Raw genomic sequence first — 20,317 nt, forward strand, 5'->3', positions numbered from 1 at the left:
TACACTCCATATGCCTTCGGTTCTTTTGACATGAGGTCATCCTCTTCTCACTGTCAGCTGTTTTGGACATAGCTCCTGTGTTTGGGCTATTGTTACTGGCTGCAAACTGTGTGTGTATATACGAATGTGTGTGTGTGTGTGTGTGTGTGTGTGTGTGTGTGTGTGTGTGTGTGTGTGTGTGTGTGTGTGTGTGTGTGTGTGTGTGTGTGTGTGTGTGTGTGTGTGTGTGTGTATAATTCAGCCAAGGCTCCATTTTGTAGAGAGGACTGGGGGTGGGTGGGTGGGTGGGCTGTTGTGGATCAGGATGCCCAGATAGATAGGGCTGATTGCAAAGTGGGTTTGAGCACTAGGGGCAAACAACAACTGGCTGTGGCATAAGTAGAAAAGTAAAGCGCATAGCTACATTCACAGACACACACCAATGCACACACACCTTGGATATAATTAGCACGATCAAGAGAAGGCGGAGCAACTCAAGATGTCTGTGTGTGTTTTGTATAAAGGGATTGTTTGCATTCACAATTACAAATAATTGTGCATGGGCTTGGAAGGGGAGCTTACGTTAAAATTGTTTCTTCCAAATCACATGGAAATCACATGTGTTCACTTCATCACACCCAAGGGGCAAATTCACGATACGGTGTTGGAAATGGAGGCAGACCATCGTATGCAACTTTGTGGATCTAAAAGCACAATGATTAGAACTTTAAGTGACACAGAAGCACAATGACGGTGACACAATGAAGACTCTTCTGTGTGGAATGTTCTTTCCAGGTTCTTTGACTTTGATCAACAGTCCAAAAAATAGGTAATAGTGTGAAATTATGAGTGTGAATGGTTGTTTTTCTCTCTATTTGTTGGTTCTGTCATGAACCAATAACTTGACAGGGTGTCATCTAGGAAACGCCTCAGTACAGGATGGTGTTACGGGATTAGTGTCCTCTGTTAAACTGCACGACAACTGATGATATGACTGATGATGTCACCGTGAGGTCAAAAGAGTCATCTTAGTGTTGGTGTAGTGTTGTAAATGGGATGCAGCTTTCCTGAGACGTGTGTGATGCACCAGCTGAGTTACTGTTTCAGCAGTAGAAGTAATACAAGGCAGCTTCAATTTCAAGTCTGAAGTATGGGTGGTTGATAGAGTGATGGTGGGGGTTGGTCTGATGTTGAGTGAGGCTGTTTGAGGTGAGTGTTAGTTAAGTAGGCGTGCCAGCAACATTTGAATTGTTGTCAAATTTTTTTAGGCATCTGCAAAACAGGTAAAACAGCCCCGGGGCTGTAAAGCTCAAGTCAAATTGTATTCCATGGCTTGTCAATAGTGCTGTGTGACAAACCGACTGGGACATTTCAAGTGAAATGAATTTACTCTGAAATGTTAACAAAAGGCTACGACCTGCCCATAATGTGATGCATGACTGATTTTCAGTATACCTCTTCATTTCAATCTGGAGAGACAAGAGAAGGAAGTCAAGATAATTATCTATGGCAGCAGATGTGATAAGGAGTCTGCCAGAAAGTCTTCATGCTCAGACTCCTTGGGTTGTGACTGAAAAGCGTCTTGCAGTGGTGGCGGCGGTGGCTGATAACCCGATTGAGACTGAAGTGAAGCAGGTGAACCTTTGAAAACTGGGTGGTGGTGGGGAGGTTAGGGGCACATGCTGAACAGAAGCATTAATAAAGTAAAGGTAAAGAGAAAAGGCAGCAGCACGTCAACGGATTAGCAGTGTATATGTATCCCTGTGGTTCCGGACGGATTCTTGACTGACGTCCCAGAATGTGAATTAAAACAATAAATTAAAAGTGAGAATTTGTGAGGGGTGTGAATGACCAGATGGTACAAGAAGTTAACATTGGACCGAGAGTAAATATAAATAGTTTTCCTGACTGAGCTGTCACTCAAGCTTAGCTTGAATGCAGCAGTGTGTAGTATTCTGTAGCCTGAGGAGCACAGAAGCTAATGATGCAATATATTGTAACTAGCGGGAACCTGTGGAAATTCCATGATAAAACAATATTATCAGACTTCATATCAAACATATGAAAAGAATAAATAGCTACCTTGTTCTATGGAGCTAATGCTACGCTGCTAACATGGAGATCTCTAGTTAAACATTAGCCAACTGATGCTAGCCGAGCTTTTGCTGCACAACACAATGTGAGACGTGGTGATGTCATGTATGCTAGAGCATATTCCTTCTAGATTACTTTAATACCTGAACAGTGGTTTCTATATTTTATTAAAAGAATAAAAGGTGAAGTTTTTGATGATGTAACTTTCCAGAGTTGGAAACATCCTGTTGCGAGTGTTGGACACCAGGAGCCATGCCGATGCCGACGCCATCCTGACCTCCGTTGAATCTGTAATCTGGTTGAGAGACCTTTCATAATCATCCATACAGAATGAGATTACAGTAGGATTCAGCTTGTCTTCATCGGAGGAACATTAATAAACTCAACAGAATCTGCAGCAGAAACACAACTGGACGGTCTGATGATGTTTTCTCGTTGTTTTTGCCATAGATTGGTTCTTGATTGTGTACATGAGCAAGACTGGAAGAAACTTAATAAACCTGCAGAGCGAAGCTTTGATTTCATCCTTTTCAGCTGAGTTTTGCCCATTTTTTTGACGACGGTACGACAGCATTTAGAAAAGTTTTCACCCCCTGCTGTTTGCAAACGGACGTACATCGCAAAAATAAGTTTCCTTTTTGGCCGAAGCAGTCATAATGTAAATGGACATACTTTTTGTATATCCCACATTCATTGGCTCTAGCTAAGTAGTACTTCTAAGTAGTACTTGTCTTTCAGTCGGAGTTTCGTTCAGAATTTGTTGACGTTTTCTGTCTCGTTCCTGCTGTTTGGACTCTCTGCTCAGAAACATGAAAATTGTTGTAACAGTCATGACACTCTAAAATTATGTTAACTGGGTGGAGTTGGTGACCTCGTGACAGCGTGAGACTTTCAAGTGAGCTTATTCAATTATATAGTTGGGAGACACTTTTGTTAGCTTCAGCTGTAATATTAGAAACAAAGTCTTCAATAATATCAAAAGGTATCATTATATTATAGCAATAAATCCAGAATGTGTAATTAAAGTGACTTTGACTTTTGTGTCTCATAGTTTAAACAAGTTGGGTCTAGATTTATTCATTTCATTCTGGAATCCAATTCTACAAATAGAAATGGATATTAATTTGCAAAGTTTCAGTACAGAGTTAGCAAATAATAGTGTCCTTTATAGTATTTCATTGAACGCAGCAATGTGTGAAATTGACTACAGACTCATGTAGCTGTATCTCTCCTGTAACTGTAGCTGTTCTAATAATTTCTTTGCATCAGTAAATATTTTTCATGTCTTGCTTTTCAAAGTGCGTGTTTCAAACCATTTTTTTAATTTAATTTTGAGAAAGGATTATAACTATGTATATTGTTGTCTTTAGTTTGAAACTATAGAATTATTCTTAAAAGTCATTATAAATACTTTAAATAAACTATGTGTGTGCAGGGGAAAATTGCTCAGGCACTTCAAATATATTTTTGTGTCTCTGGCCATCAGTGAAGAAGATTTCACAGAATGGGTGAGACAGACCCTGATGTGTGTGTGTGTGTGTGTAACGCTTTGATCTCACTTTCATGGGCATGGAATGAGCAAATTTGTGCATGGCTCTGGTTGAACTTTTTTACACAACTTCATTAGGATCCTTCAAGGGAGAAAAATGTGCTGATTTTTTTGCACTGCTCTGAAAATTTTTTAAAATTTTGTAGCTTTACAGCAGATGTCATATTTAAGAACTCTGCAACTTATTTTATGGAATATAGACTCATACAGAGCAAGGAAATATTTTTTTTTCAGACAAAATTTCACTTTTCATTGTATGTATGTGACCTTTTATATTCTGATATTGACATTAGACATCTTTTTCAAACACCCCTCTGTTTTTTAAAATATCAAGAAAACCTCGTTTATCCTTTAACTCAAACAGTTTGATTCATGGAAACGTTTTTGTACCTAAAACCTTTGACTGAACAGAGTGCAATGCTTAGCTGTCTTATTATGGGCCCCATGGAAGTGTTTCAACAGCAGTGCATTCGCTGCTGGTTGGAGAGCTCACTAAATTGGAGTAATAGAGCCTCATGCCAGACAATAATGTGAGTTAAGTCCTTCAGGGCAAGGAGCTGCAGAGATAGCCAAACAAAAGATAATCAATATCATATGGTGTGTCGCCTGGAGTCTAGACCAGCCCCTCGCCAGCTTACCCATCACATGCCTCTGAGCACTTGTCTACCACCACATTCAATGTCAGACACAATGTCAAACAGGCAACACGTCCGGGGCAACGTGTTAATTACAACATCATCAGACAAATAAATATGGTGGTAATGACAGCTTTCAGTGTGTGGTGTGATTGCGGCTGCTGTGCAACATTACTCTAGTGATGTAAAAGGAGCAAAGAGGCTGATCAAATAAAAATACATTACTCTACATAAATACTATACAATACAGTTAACTATATTCACTAACATAAGACTTAGACCTCAGGCATTCATTAGATAATTGTACATCTGATCTCAACATACATCACTTATAAAAGGAAGTAAAATAAAGGGAATAGCACAAGTAAATATATAGAAAATATGGAAGGGCTGTTTCACCTGATCAGAAAACAGAAATGTTCAACAAAGGTCTTTTTTTTTTTAAATGGCATTGGACACCGTACAAGCAAGCAGAACTTGCACAACATAACACTTACAAAGGCAGTGAGTGTTTGTATTGAGCACCATTGTGGTGACTTTAAATAAGAGTGTGTGCTGATGAGCTGATGAATAGAAGGAGGCTTTACACAAACAGGCGTGCACACTGACATACCATATGCAACATACATGGGTTTTAACTCCTTTTCCTGTACCCTCTAGTACACACACACACACACACACACACACACACACACACACACACACACACACACACACACACACACACACAGGGCCAACACCCTCTCCCTCCCCTCTCTTTTGAACCTGAGGACAGACAGAGGCGACTCTGTGTTTGAATTAAAGGGCTACAGCAGGAGCAGATACTTCCCTTCCCTCTGTTACACATTGTAAGTAACAGGGTCCCTGTCACTGGTAAAATAAACCACCAGCTCCCTGCCTGACTTCCTGTTTGCCTTGTGTAAGTCATACGTGGGATCCTGATTCGTGCTTTGTGACACACTTGCAAAATGATTGAATTATGAAATTCAAATCTCATGCTGTGATATTCTCAGTATCCCTGGTGGCTGTTTTTTGTCTTATTGTTTGCTCTCACAGCATCTTGTCTTTCATCATGCATGGCTGCCTTTGAATGAGCATGTGTGTACTGTATGTGGATGATAGGAGGGGGCATGCAGAGTAGTTTATAAGGAATATGTAGGTAACGTGTGGATTTGTGTGTGTGTGTGTGTGTTTTTGTGTGTGTGTGTTTATGTGCACTTCGGAACATTAGGAGCATCGCGCATTTTCAATGTGTGTCCTGTTTTCCATGAAGATAATGTGCATCTGTCTGCCTGTAGTTGCACTTTACTCTTGCATCTGTTCATGTGGTCAGGACTCTGTGTGTGTGTGTGTGTGTGTGTGTGTGTGTGTGTGTGTGTGTGTGTGTGTGTGTGTGTGTGTGTGTGTGTGTGTGTGTGTGTGTGTGTGTGTGTATTTAGAGTGATAATTCTGCTGAGAGGTAGGCAGACAGGAGGGGAGGGTGAAGGAGGAGGACGAAGAGGAGGAGGACTGAAGACAATGTGAGCGCTGCAGTATGATCCTGTATCCATCAGGCTGCCTCCTGCAGTCACCGCTGCTTAAAATGCACTGCCACAGACACACACACACTCTCTCTCCCTGCTCTGTTTCTCTCCGATACACACAGGAAATGGCCTCAATCACTGTAGCACACAGTCCACAGTTTCTCATTCTAGATGGGATTATGATGTTATTATTGTATGATTACACCGCATAACTATATTAGCAAAAGTACACAACCTGGGCCTTCTCAATCAGTCACCTTCCCTTTATATTGAGATTACTTTTCAACAACCACACCCTGTCTCCAATCAGAATACAAACAGCACACACCAAAAAAACTGACAGCAAGAGGACAAAGCCATTTACCATAACCTTTATACTTCCTGCTGCTTGTGGATAATGTGTCATAAATGTGATTTCAATGTTTACACTACAGTGCATCACCATTTGTATGTCTGATTTTTTTTTTGATCCGCCAAGGCAACAGCATTTGTGTTGCATTTGTGAGCCTTTTGCAGGTGGATGTTTTGAGCCCAGCTGAGAGCAAAAGCACTAAAATAGCATGAATGATTACTCATGTGGGTGAGTCCACCCTCTCTACTTACCCATACCAACCCTACAAGATTTGATGAGATGGAAAGAAAAAGTGGTCAAAAGAAAGGAAGAGGAGTGAGAAATTTTAAAGGTGACACAAAGAGAGGAATGAAAGCAGGAAATAGATTAAATCCATAGATTGTTTCACATTGAGTCAACAAGGCCAAGACAGAGAGAAGGAGCACTTCCTCATGTCACGCTAAAAAACTAAAGAAGAAAAAAATACTGTCCTGCTAAATTCTAAACAATAAGCAACCCTTTGTCTCTGTTTAAGGAGAGAGAAAAAAGAATTTTAACTGAACACACCGTATCAAGAAATTCATTTAGAATAGAATAGAATTACTAACATTTCTACAAATTCTGTTATGTTTGTTTTCATACCTGCAAAGCTTATTTGACTTCAGCTGACTATGTTTTGTTCAGCTGAGAGGTGTGGCAGAGTCAAAGAAGAGCTCAATGAGCTTATTCAAAAGAGGTAATGTGATATACCATAAATATTTCACATTGTATAACAAGACAGAGGCTTCCTCCTGCTGCTCCAAGACTGGTTGGGCACACACACACCCCCTAGACACACACACACACACACACACACACACACACACACACACACACACACACACACACACACACACACACACACACACACACACACACACACACACACACACACACACAAACTCCCTGAGGTATCTCCTTAAGGGTTCTCATTGCAGTTCTTTGCCAGCTGACAATTAGCATGTGTTCGCTAATACACTACAAGCTAATTGAGCACAAGGGGCTGAAGGTGTCATTCACTAGAGAATGCTTGTGATAGGTGCAGAGCCTGGTGGTGAGCACCAGTCATTTTAAGACGTGACCATAACGTCATGAAGATCATTGAGAAAAGTGTGTCACAGCATGAACACAATGAAGTGATCGTAAAAGAAAAACAAAAAACGTACAAATACGTCCAAAATTGAAAGTAGAATTTATGAACATTACATTTGCTGCATATGGCACCTGGTGCTAAAAGCTATTGTGCAACAATTCCATTAAATTTAACAATGGTCCTTTTACCAATTCCTTATCATGGTGTTGGATATGATGTGTAGCTATAATAGAAGCTGCCTTTAGATGTGTGTTTGTTTCTGCCACGCATGCACAAGTAGCACATCCATGCAATAGTGAGAAAATGCATCCTAGCATTATTGTCTGAATGTGCAGCTGGTACAGTGGGAAGCGGATGGTTTTCAAATGCTTGTTTGTAAAGATGAAGGTCACAGGTGTGTTTTAAAATGCCGAATGTGTGACCTGCAGAGTGAAGGGCGTTGAGAGAGAGAGAGAGAGAGAGAGAGAGAGAGAGAGAGAGAGAGAGAGAAGAGAGAGGGAGGGAGGGAGGACACCTTGGTGTGTGTTTGGCCTGACATTCCCTTATGACTTGGAAAGCAGAAATGGAGAGAGAGGCTGTTTTAAAGACTCCTACAACAGGAAGTATCTGAACAGTGACTCACACAGTACAGGGAGACAGTAGGAACAGGGAGGCTCTGTTCATTGTGTTATAACTATGTATCGCTGATGTGCATGTGTGCTTGTCATTATAGACCTTGCATTTGAGGAAGACATAACAATGTGTGTGTGTGTGTGTGTGTGTGTGTGTGTGTGTGTGTGTGTGTGTGTGTGTGTGTGTGTGTGTGTGTGTGTGTGTGTGCTTATTTCAGTAAAAGTGCGCAAATGCTTTGGGAGTCATGGTGGAGTTCCACGGGCTGCATACATAAAACAATATGCGAGTCGTTACAATTCAAGGCCTTGTTGCCGATAAAATGCTTGAGTCTTAACTCACCGGTGCATCAGCAGCGCCAACATGACTCCCTCTCACCCTCTCACTGCATGCATACTGAGCAAACTCCAACCTCTGCACAACACCCACAACAAAAGAGTGACGGTTGTGAACACATGATGTGAACAGGGCTATGTTTTCACAATGACAGAGATATTTATCCCATTTGTTAAGAAAAGACACTAATCCTCTTCCAATGTGTGATTACATCAGCACTTAATAAAAACACCACACAGTCAAAATACATCTTGGAGAGTTCAAGAAATGTAAACGGATTTTGTTTTTTGTTAAAATGCTATGATCTCTGCAAAACAGCTAAGCCTCTCGTACATTATAATATGTGATTATAGCTATTATGTGATGCATATTTGAACTTTAGACACTTTCACTTTAGACTCTGGTCTAGTGATTTATCATTGTCAATAGTGTGTGCGGAGGAAGATTAGGAACTTATTCGACCGAAATCAGAGTTATTGGACTGTGCTGCTACAAAATCAAAATTAAAAAGAAGACAAATCACTAATACATTTAATATGTGGAAGATATGTGTTTTAATATTAAAACAAAACAATACAAAGGACGTGCTAACAACAAAAGGAGGATATATATATATATATATATATATATATATATATATATGTATGTTTTGTTTTTTTTGTTTTTTTTTAACTAAATTTTAATGTCTTTCATAACTTTTCCTCAAGCCACAAGTTAATCCATTACTGTTGAGTCCCATTGTTTCTTGGAGTTCTCTCAAAAGGATTAGTTCTCGCTGTTTTCTCTCATGCATTTCTTTTCACAAACAGCTGTTAGAGTTCCAACTGGGTGGATCATCAGGATGACTCTCCGGCCATCTGATATAATGGTTAAACCAGAAAGGGGAAAAAACAACAACAACAACACATCTCCACCTCGCACCGTGTCCTTTTATCCTATAACAAAACCTCATTTAAATTTTTAAATCATTAAGAATAATCATGCTAATTATTATGGTTGACATTGCCTAACTATTTACTTACTTTTTCTAAGTACTTTGCGGTATCAACAACTTTTCGCTGATGAGACAATAGCAGATAGTTCCATTTAATGCGGGAAGAACCATTCGTCCACGGGAAGGGAATGTTGAGAATTTTCAAAATATACACGAAAACACCAATCTAACCTTTGTAAACGTCTCCTATTGTGGCTAAAAAGCTTTACTGGTTTTATTCAGTTCATTTTAAATCGAATTGAAGGGGTGATACGAAAATATCGGTGGTCATAAGTCCCCGTCCACCCCCGCTCGGATAGAATGGACTCTCCCTACTCAATCATGCACTTCAGTATACACAGCTACCAGCATGCTTCCACCGCACGGACTGTCTCTCATCTAAATCATGCTGGATTATTGTTTTGGATAAAACAGGTACGCACATCTCTATTTGATATATTTTATCTTTTAAAGAGACCAGGGGGACATCTTACGTGCTGTGAATGGGCTGCGGGTGGAGGGTGATGGTCTGACCTTAATTTATAGATAAATTATTACAGCCAAGGGGGGTAGAGTGATTAAATGATCCTTCCGATGACCACCTCAAGAGAGCGGAATAGCGCAAAAAAAAAAAAAAAAAATTAAATAAAAAAAATTAGAATAACGACTTTAGCGCAACTGTTTCCATGTTCCTCTCGATGTGTGCCAGTCGTCACACTTCCAGGTCTTGAAAAGCTGACTAAAGTCAGTTTTTTATAATGAAGAGCATGAAGGGATAAAGGGAGTTGGGCCGGAGGAATATCCTCCCCCAACATCCCTGAGGTTAAACAAACTTTCCACCAGCTCATCCACACAGTCTCACCTCTTCTTGAGATTTTTTTTTAGGCTGGCAGCGTGAAACAATCACAGTGAGGGTGAAAGTAGAATGAGAGGGAGATGGGCAGCACAGCAGCAATGGTTTTGGAGCTGGAAAAACACTTTCTGTCCCTCTCCCTCTCTCTGTCTGTGAAAGGCTGCTTTACACTGAGACAGGCAAACAGGCTGGACGGTAGGGGGGGTAAAGTATATCCATATTAGGAAATAGTGTCCTATATATTACACACAGCACGACTGCCACTGAGCAAGGCACAGGTGCCACTCTTATTATTACTAACATGAGGATCTGAAACCGCTGGGAGAACTCTGGTGCACTGAAAGTCTTCTTCTCCCAATCACTGCGCCAATCCAAGATCTCACACCTCATCTGCATACGGTGTGTGTGTGTGTGTGTGTGTGTGTGTGTTAGGTGGATGGGTGAAGGGAGGAGGGGTCTGGTCTTTCGTATGTGTGTGATGGGGGTGCCTGCAACGTCTTCATTTAAATGATCATGCATGTGAGCCTGCTGTGAAGGTAAATGGAGACAGAGGGACGGGGGTGGGGGTGAGTGGGGGGGGGGGGTATCTGTGTGTGTGTGTGTGTGTGTGTGTGTGTGTGTGTGTGTGTGTGTGTGTGTGTGTGTGTGTGTGTGTGTGTGTGACGTTTTCTGGTTCTTCCCATCGTGTGCGTACAGGTGATTCTGACAGTTGAAGAAGTAGGCAACCCAGTGGCAGATAAAGCTATCTAACCCTGACACACACACACACACACACACACACACACACACACACGATGCGTTCACGCATGTATGTTAAGGATAGTGGGTCGCACACACACACACACACACACACACACACACACACACGCACACGCACGCACAGCAATAGGAAGCGATGGAGATATAAATGTAACAAGTGTGTGTGTGTGTGTGTGTGTGTGTGTGTGTGTGTGTGTGTGTGTGTGTGTGTGTGTGGTGACGTCGGACAGGATCAGTACCGCAGAGAGAAACTTTTCTGCTTCTCCTTTTTGTTGCCCTCGGTGTTTCACACTCGGGGCTTTTCTTCCACTCGCGGTGCGTTAAGGTGACCCCACGGGCTTCGGTATTTACCTGATTTAAGAGATGATGAGACAGAAAAGCCCCCTTAATATTTCTAGTCTAATATTTCTAGTCGAGGAAGTCCGATGTGGCCATTCTTTGATAGGGGGGTAGTTAGATAATGTGTTTACAGTGAAATGAATTCAAGGAAATTAAACGGCTCTTGTTCCGATGTAAATTTTGAAGGACGGATTCCTCCACTTGAAAAAAAAATCATTGTATTTATCATAAACTTTTTTTTTTTTACATGAATAAAACATGAATAACCACAACAATGAGCGACCTTTTTAGAAATTGTTTAGTCACTTAAAATGAACATTTCTCAAAAAAAGTTGCTCCGTAGTTGTTGTTTTTCTTTGCGTGGAGTAAATAATTCCTGATTACTTTTTTTTTTTTTTTTTTTACTTACAATTTAAGATACGTCGCTTGATCCAAATTTTTTCTGATACATAAGATACATCGGGGTGAAAACCCATTAATAACAATTTATATGATTCTACAGACGGTTTACGCATTTTAATGTGTGGAACAACAACATTTCCGATACACCTGAAGGCAGCACCGCTGAAACGAGAAGAGACGAGTGGGGGTGAGGGGGTGTGGAGAGGAACCTGCGCTGCTCCTCCACACAGCAGACAGGAATCCGCCACAGATAATAGTAATTGTTGACGGCTTTTGTGGAGTTGATCGTCGGGTGGAGGTTGTCAGCGGCTGCCGTGGATCGCGTCCTCCGGTGCGCCTCCGCTCCTCCCCGCGGGACGCGGACTCCTGGAAAGCCGCGTCGGTCTGGCGTTCGTTTCTGGCGTGATTGTAAAATGTTGGAGCCCCAGCGCAGTTTAAACTGGTAAGGAAGTGACTCAGTTCCATTATTAGTGTTTCTTATCTGGAGCCTGAGTTGTAGGAGCCGTTTATGCCCCAAAGCGTAATATCTGACTGTTCCACACTCTGGTTTTAAATAGGGTCCAAAAAAAAAAAAAAAAACTGCAGAGCGCATTGATTAACAAACAGATAACAGGAGTAAGTGTGTGACAACGGGGACAAGGAGGATTTTAAGGGAATGAAAGTTCTTATTTGGCTTCACGTTGATATTACAGTTTATTTATAAAGAAGCATGACACAGATTGAACCTAAACAATAGATGAGAATTACGGCTGAAATATGAGTGAAAGTAGAATAATAATATTATAATTAAAAAAAAACCCACCTAAATGTAATAAATGTAATAACACAGTTAAACATGGACACTTATCACAGTCATAGTGATCCTCCTTCAGGGGCAGGCTGGAGTATCACAAGAGATAGTTATGTAAAAAACAGTTTGCAGCAGGCGAGAGAGACAAATATAATTCACATCAGAGGTGAAGGCGCAGTCATCATCATCATCATCATCATCATCATCATCATCACTGTCCTCATCGTCATCTTCATCATATCTGTTTTTGGTTTAATTGCTATTTGGAATTGTTGCCTGTCTAGTGCACAGGCTCACGTGCACGCGCACACTCAGAGAGTCCCAGAGGAGGCAGGAGAAGGTCGAGACCAGGAGAGCAGCAGCTCTCAGCTTTAGAGCTCTAAAAGACAGCAGAAAACATCACTCCGGGTTTGACGCAGAGTTTGAAACAGATAACAACGGAAAATGAAAATGTATTTTAATTTTGGTTTCTCGACAGAATTTTCAGTATGTTAATATTGACTTTCTGAAGTGATTGACTTTTTTTTCTGTCTCTGGTGTTGTTTATAGATACAGTATTTCTCTCTGCACCAAGTCACACACACACACGCACGCACACACACACACACACACACACACACAGACACACACACACACACACACACACACACACACACACACACACACACACACACACACACACACACACACACACACACACACACACACACAGAGGGACAGAGATAGAGATGAAAGAGGGAGGGAGATAGAGGGAAGCAGGCAGAGAGGCACAGCGTTGTTTTGCAGACAGGATTACATTGTCTACCCCATGTCAGATTTCAGACATTATGTTAAGCATTTCTTCTCCAGCTTGCAACTCCATCTGTAGTTATACCAGCAAACACAACACAACATCAATAAATGAGTTAACTTTTGCAAATTGCCTGTTAGACAACGCAAAGTCCTTAAACTCCTACTCTTAGGGTTAAAAATAGTGACTAGAAATTGTTTGGAGGGTCACATTTGGATGGTAAAGCTTGAGGGAAAACGTGGAGTAATGCTTTAATCCACCTTCAGCTGATTGTTGGGACAGTGGCAGCAGCCTTTAGGTCACTCTTGTTTTATTACATGTCTGCTGAGGGGAAAGCCACAAACACAAAGGCTTGGATCTACCTGAAGATTTCATAGTGAGTGTGTTTTCCTCAGATGGTTGTGTCACACGGGCATTTAAATTCAGTCACGTCTGACCTGTTGTCACTCCTTGAATATTGTTTGGAGAGGGAAAACAGGTATAGGAGCTATGTTCAAATGTGACATATTGTGGTCATGCAATCAGTAGGCTGATAGACATGAGATTGTAGTTTGATGAATGTCTACTAGAGAGTCCGTTTGGGTAAACAAATCTTGTTTTCCTTTCTTTTGGAGAGCCTGTCACAGAGACCTCATATTCACAAACTGATCCCTGGAGAGCTCACACATGACTCAAGTACAGCTTTTTTATATTTGACTGCCTTCCACCACTGCGCCTCTTATAATATATTTAATAAATGCGTCATACAGTGTGCGATTGTCAATAGGACTGTTTGTCTCTTGTAAGCAGCTTGTGCGCTTGCATTTCATTCCCTTGCTTATCATGATCAAACTTTCAACTCCGACTGGACTGTTTTCCAAAGTTCAACCATTATTTTGCTGTAATTGTGGGAGTAAAATTAGCAATTTAATTTTTTTTTGTCTTCTCCCTTCAGAATGTGGAAATGTTTTATTGGTGTGGTGAAAAACAATGAGGACAAGGCAGGGCTTTGTGGTGGCAGAAATGCATTTTTAACCCATGTGAATGAATGGCGCCTCACATTCCACAGCAGCAGGCCCTCGCTGAATGGCAGCACTAACACGGCTGTTTTCATTGCTCATTACTGCCTTGTGCCTTTTCACCGTGGACATAGTCATTTACCTTCATCAGCATGGAGGGGGTTTGGTCCACTGAAGATTTTTGGAGATTTTGTTTGGAATTATTACAGTGCTGGGTTCACAGCCCGGCATTTTTCTTTTGTCAACCCTAAGAAAAAACTTGTATAATTAAAACATATATTTTAGCTATCAATATGGAATGTCATGAATAATCCCCAAACTTTGCAGTTGTCTTCAGCTCCACAGGGAGTTTTAGCATTTTTTGGCTCCTTCTTTTGGTTTCCTGGCTTTACTCCTTACAATTGCAGTATTTTCTGCACTATAAGGTGCACTTGACTATAAGTCGCAGCTTCAATGAATGGCCTATTTTAAAAATTTCATATATAAGGAGTACTGGATTATAAGGTGCATCTTATTATAAGGTGCACCTTCAATGAATGGCCTATTTTAAAACTGTTTTCAAATACATGTATAAGGTGCACTGGATTATAAGGTGCACTGGATTATAAGGCGCACTGTCGGTTTTTGAGAAGAGTAAAGGCTTTTAGGTGTGCTTTATAGTGCGGAAAACAATGGTACTGTGAGTCCTCAGATGGATTTGTTGTTTTGGAAAACAAAAAGTCTAAAATCTATTTTACCTGCTCAGAATAAACATCAGAAAGATCAGTTTGCTGCAAATAGTTACAAGATGTTGTCAATGACTAACCCAGTGGAGCAGGAGTAAGTGAATAACAGGATATTTGCCCCAGCCGTCACAGCTAAGAAGAGAAAATATTAGATTTAAATGTATTAGGTGGACAAAAACATGGTCAAACAGGGGATTCATGGCAAATAGTTTTTAAGGACTTGAGAAAGAAAGTTGCTTATTTTGGCTTGGGGATGGGGACATACTATTTTCTTTTGAGGTTCTTTAAAAGGATAGAATAGGTTGGTGCACATAAGAAAACACACTGACCAGGGACGTCGCTATTATAAGAGCAGTGAAGTTATTCTAACAGTCAGTGGAGCTGTCTCCAGTGCTTCTAGCAGATTGATCCATAATAAAAACTGCAGAGAGCACAAAAGCTTCACTTTGCATGGCTTTAGTCAGCAGGGCTAAACACCGGCTGCAGCACCACAGGCCAGCAGTCGGGTCTTGTGCTACTTCTGCTTTTTATATACAGAAATATCCATCAAGATGCAGCTATCAGCAGGTGAAATGGGTTAAAATGAAGTCACGGAATGTATTTAACATCAGTGTTGCTGTTGTCACAGCATCATTAACGTGCAACACAGCCAGATGTGTGTCAAACACACAGATAGGTTTAATGGGTTTTAATAAGGCAATCCACAGAGATGAATCATACAGAACTAGCTGAATATATTTGCTCCAGGTGGATAAAATGTCAAGGTGAGCCTTTTGTTCCAAACGCAGTCACTCCCTCTAAGGTCTGATGGAAATGTTCACTTTAGGACACGGATCCTGAGATGAAAAGGTGGAGCAAATCAACAAATGAAAATTTGCATAAGAGCTGATCTGTTTGTTTTGAAGTAAGTGTGGATTGCCAAAAGGGAAGAGATTTTTTCTGACAGTGTTGTGAGTACATTGTTTTACATAGATCAGCTGTCCTTAACATACAAATAAATCTAAGGAGCTAATCCTTATGGTTGATGTTTGTTTTGGTAATAGGTATCTAATTCACTTCCTGTTTGACTGGTTCTAGCACTGGAGATCTTCAAGTACCTGAAAACATTTTTTAGTTCCAGATGGGTAAAATATTTAAATAAAATCACACCTAAGCCATCCACGTCAGGTGAACAGCCCCTTCATGTTCACCACATCACCTTAAAAGGTGATACGTCTATGCTTGTAGCTTCATTTCTGGTTCACCTAAGTGGACAAAAATATCCCAGTGCAGGTTTAAGAAGATTACGCTGGGTCTATGATCTCACTTGACCAAATTATCTTTCTGCTGGCCGTAGACATTTTTACAACCAGGTTTGTTTTTATTGTTGGCTACAAGTTCCTGTTCAGATGCCTGTACTGTTGGTGTGGCTTCATGGTCTCCTAACAGACGTTTGGAGGGACATTGAGCTGCTTTTGTGATCCAGATGCGTAGACCGATGGCTTTGATGGTGGTTTCAGCACCTTGTGGAATTTATGTCCGTACCAGTTCCATTCGGGGTTCCATATGCACACTTAACTTATAGATTGAATCCATCCAGCCCTTCTTCTGACTGTAATTGCTACCCTGTGCTAATGTTAGTGTTGCATGGCTTTGTTCTCATGCATTTCTGTTACCAGTATGCCAAAGTCTGCATCGATCATTTCAAAAGAAAGCAACAATTCCTTCTGTCATTACTGGTTTGAATGATTTTGTCTAGAATATCCATGTTACATTATGAAGCGCAAACCTGCAGCAGCAGCTGTGAGGGGATGGTGAGGGGCAGAAGGGGGGCTGAAACCAAAAAATTTAAATGAAGAAAAGCAGGAAGTGTGCCTCTGTTTCTTGGTGGTCCAGTCATGATTTTAATATGAGGTCTGTTGTATGTTTTATGGCAAGGGCATTGATTCCCTGCCGCATGGTGGGGGTTTCCATTCTGAAAGGGCAATCTCTCTGTCAGTCTAGAAACACTGAGATCCTGGGTTAAATTATAAATGAGCCTCCATGGGAAACATACTGTTTACTTAGGGAAAATTTACATTTCCTGTGGCTGTGATGCTACACATTACCAGTATATGGACACATCCAGAAACATTTCTGGTTTCCCATTTTCTTAAAGCATTGGTAACAAGTGGGTTGGTAATCCCTTATTTGGGTCACACCTGTACCCCCCCATCCCCATTTGGATCAATCAAGTCTCTTGTGCCATAAATAGTACTGTCCAGGTAGTGTGAAGCCTCAGATATCTTTAAATGAGAACTAAAGGAATAATGTATTAATGGGAGGATTACGAGTGGAAAGGGGTTAGTGGGTGTGCTGGCTGACGGATTTAGGCACAGGGCCATTTAGCCTTTGCCCATGTTGGGTGGGAGAGGGGGAGGAATGTGGAAGCGGTGTTAAGAAGGACTCAACTGTTGCACAAACTAATAGTTTTAAAGAGCTGCTGATGCTTATTAGTTTTTACTGAAACCCCTTATAACTTTATCATCTTGATGAAGATTCAGTCCTTTCAGTGGAAAATCCCTGAGATTCCAGCACTCCTGAAAGGTTCAGATATTTTTTTGACCAAAGGCTTTACCATGCTGTGGTAAAAGTACAAAATGCTTGAGAAACTACTGACAAATGCCCTAAAACACTCACAATTGAATACTGTACTTGAAAACATAATGACATTCAGATATGGAAGCAAGTAAAGTCAGCAAAGTGGGGAAAAGAACCCTTTTGTAAATGTATGGTTTGACAAATGTTTTACAGACTTTATCAAGGCTACCAATTAGGAGATGCTTGTTTTTTTTAAGGCCTTTATCCAAAGTTCAAACAGCTGAATGTGTGTGGACCCGGCAGCAGTCATTAGCTGCAGCCATTTTCCATAGCTGGAGTGAAAACAGAGGACATCTGCTTTTTCAGGGACAATAATCACATGGCAGATAACAGGAAACAGCACATGCTAGTCACTGGTGACAAAGCACAGTGATGAGTACAGTTGAAATATACTTATTTATATTTAATAAATAGAAATTTATGTACTTGTTTGTTTGTTTTTTTGCAATATTTGAGTCTCTCGCCACACACAGTTACCGGTAATCCGATAAGCAGGATGTGAGATCGACCTGAGTTATCAGTACGCCTCTCTTTACAATAAGTGGGGACCTTTGCAGCGATGGAAGTGTCTTCTGTACTCTTCATCAGCGCAAATTTTTCGCCTGCTGAATGAATCTGTTCGGTATGTTGTTGTTGTTGTTGTTGTTTTTTACAGAAAGTAAAATCTGAATTAAACTCAAACGACAGCCTGTTTGTCACATCACATGCTGCATTATCCATCATCATCACTCATGTTGATTTTCCAGCCTACACGTTATTGATGATGCGATGAAATAGCACTCATGATTGCACGGTGCTGAGCTGAATGGGCTGGATTCATTAGCAGAGCTTCTCATGTTGAGCTGACATAGTGATCATAGTTAATAGATTTCTGCCTGTGTCCATGCCGGTGCCTGGCATTGTTGCTGTGATTGCTGCGGGATTAAAGAAGAGAAATAAGCTTAGCTGGGAGAAATAGCCCAGAGAACCACGTGGATGTGATCGGGGATTGGGAGAGAGGGAAGGGGAGAGAAGGGAAGAGAGGAGAGCCGCCGGCCGGGGGAGGAACGGCATTCTTTTAGCAGCCCAGATGACACTGTAGACTACCATTATTGATCCATTGCTTTATACACACACACGCATGCACACACACACACTCTCTCTCTCTCTCTGTCTCTCTCTCTTACACACCTCATAAGGTTAAAATAGGAATTCAAATAGGTATATATTCTCAGTATTGTTACATAAACACATTCTAGTCTCAATTGTTACTCCAAGAAAAGGTCTCAGTTTGATGCTTTAAAACTGGATGATATGATATAAAGATCTATCAGATTAATCAGCAAAGCATAAAATATTTTTTTCCCCTTATTGTTTGTGGAAAAGAAAATATTTTTCTTGCCTTTGCAGTCTTTCTATCCTTAACCTCATCTCCGTTGTCCCTCATTAATATTTGATGGGTCACACCAACTACACACGTATGTTTTTGCAGGGAGAGGACAAGGCACCCAAACTTAATCCAAACTCGCAGCAGCCCAGAGGGCATTATGGGTGGGTGGGGGTTGGGTGAACTGTTCCCAAGCAGAGAGGCTCCTTTTTAAGCATTCACCATTTTGTTCCAGTTAATAAACACACTCTAAATGGGAATGAAAATGGTGATGTTAACATTATACAAAGTGAAGGTCTCTTTAAGGTTCCTGTCTAACCTGACATTCACCATGTCCCTCTTTGCAGCAGTATTAAAATAAAGATACGTTTTTGACATTTTGCCGCCCTTTGTGACACCATTAAATATGTTGTGACATGTGGATGTAGTTCCTATTACTTTATCAGTCCACTTCTGTCGTGTGTGTCATCTCTGTATATATTCACCATGTCCTTTTTAAAAACATGATGACTGATCTGCCTCTAATGGTTGTGGTGGTACTGCAATGTATTTTCTTCATCCGTAATCATTTTGAAAAAAAAACAAACCCTGAAGGCATCATTCCCTAAATGTATACGTCTCTGATGTTAAGCATTAATAACCCAAGATAAGCCATGAATAACACAACTTTACCAATAAAATGACCAAAGAGTACCTCTAGGACTTTTTGCAAGAATGTTAGTTTAGTTTTACTTTGATGCATGTGTGCAGCTAGTATCTTGTCCACTTGCATTACACATGCATGTGAAATGCACACACACACACACACACACACACACACACACACACACACACACACACACACACACACACACACACACACACACACACACACACACACACGCACACACACTTTAAATAGCTTTGAAAACAACTATGATTTACTTTACATGGTAGTTCTGTTCTTGTCTGTATCCGTCTCGGATGTCCCATATCCACAATATTGTTGGCATAATTTAATAGTCTGTAAAACTCTTGTTTTATAGCGACAATGGATGGGAGTGGATGTAGTTAGCGGCAGTGAAGGCCAGTGATGTTGCATGTCTGACCAACTCGGGGAAACAAGCTGGAAATGTCTCCAGGCTACTGCAGCTAATCATTCAGCCCACAAAGGAACTGATCGTTAGCCACTGATGTCAGCATAACCTTGCCACGGTATGTTGGAGTGTTTGTATATGTGTATTTGTGTGTGTGTGTGTGTGTGTGTGTATGTGTGTGTGTGAGTGGAATGGGTGGGGGTGGGGGGCAGATGAAGTTTGGACCTTGTCAGTGATGTTTAGATGTTTGACTAATACAAAGAATATCACGGACTTGTTGCAATTTGAAATGTTGGATTACAGTGCGCCCTCGTTCCTCGCAATCAATGCGTTCCAGCACACGCAAATTCTGCGATATATCGACAAACTATTTATCTTATTATTTTCGGTAATTTAAACATTTTTTAACCCTCCCCATACTGATATTAAACCACCTTCT

General features: G+C 40.9%; 1 protein-coding gene across 5 annotated transcripts in view; it reads left to right on the top strand.

Moving 5' to 3' along the window:
- The first annotated feature begins 9,270 nt into the window (after positions 1-9,270).
- LOC137601365 (zinc finger protein 516-like) overlaps positions 9,271-20,317 on the top strand; it is a 47,136-nt gene continuing 36,089 nt past the window's right edge. For 2 of the 5 annotated variants that reach the window (XM_068323524.1, XM_068323520.1), the window contains exons 1-2: positions 9,271-9,596; positions 19,828-19,996. The gene's annotated coding sequence lies outside the window, so the exon portion shown is untranslated. Of the gene's footprint in view, positions 9,597-11,229; positions 11,957-19,827; positions 19,997-20,317 lie in introns of those variants that run through there. The other 3 variants (XM_068323521.1, XM_068323523.1, XM_068323522.1) reach the window with 3 other exon arrangements.

The sequence above is a fragment of the Antennarius striatus genome, chromosome 9 (assembly GCF_040054535.1).
Source record: "Antennarius striatus isolate MH-2024 chromosome 9, ASM4005453v1, whole genome shotgun sequence".
Taxonomy (NCBI): Eukaryota; Metazoa; Chordata; class Actinopteri; order Lophiiformes; family Antennariidae; genus Antennarius; species Antennarius striatus.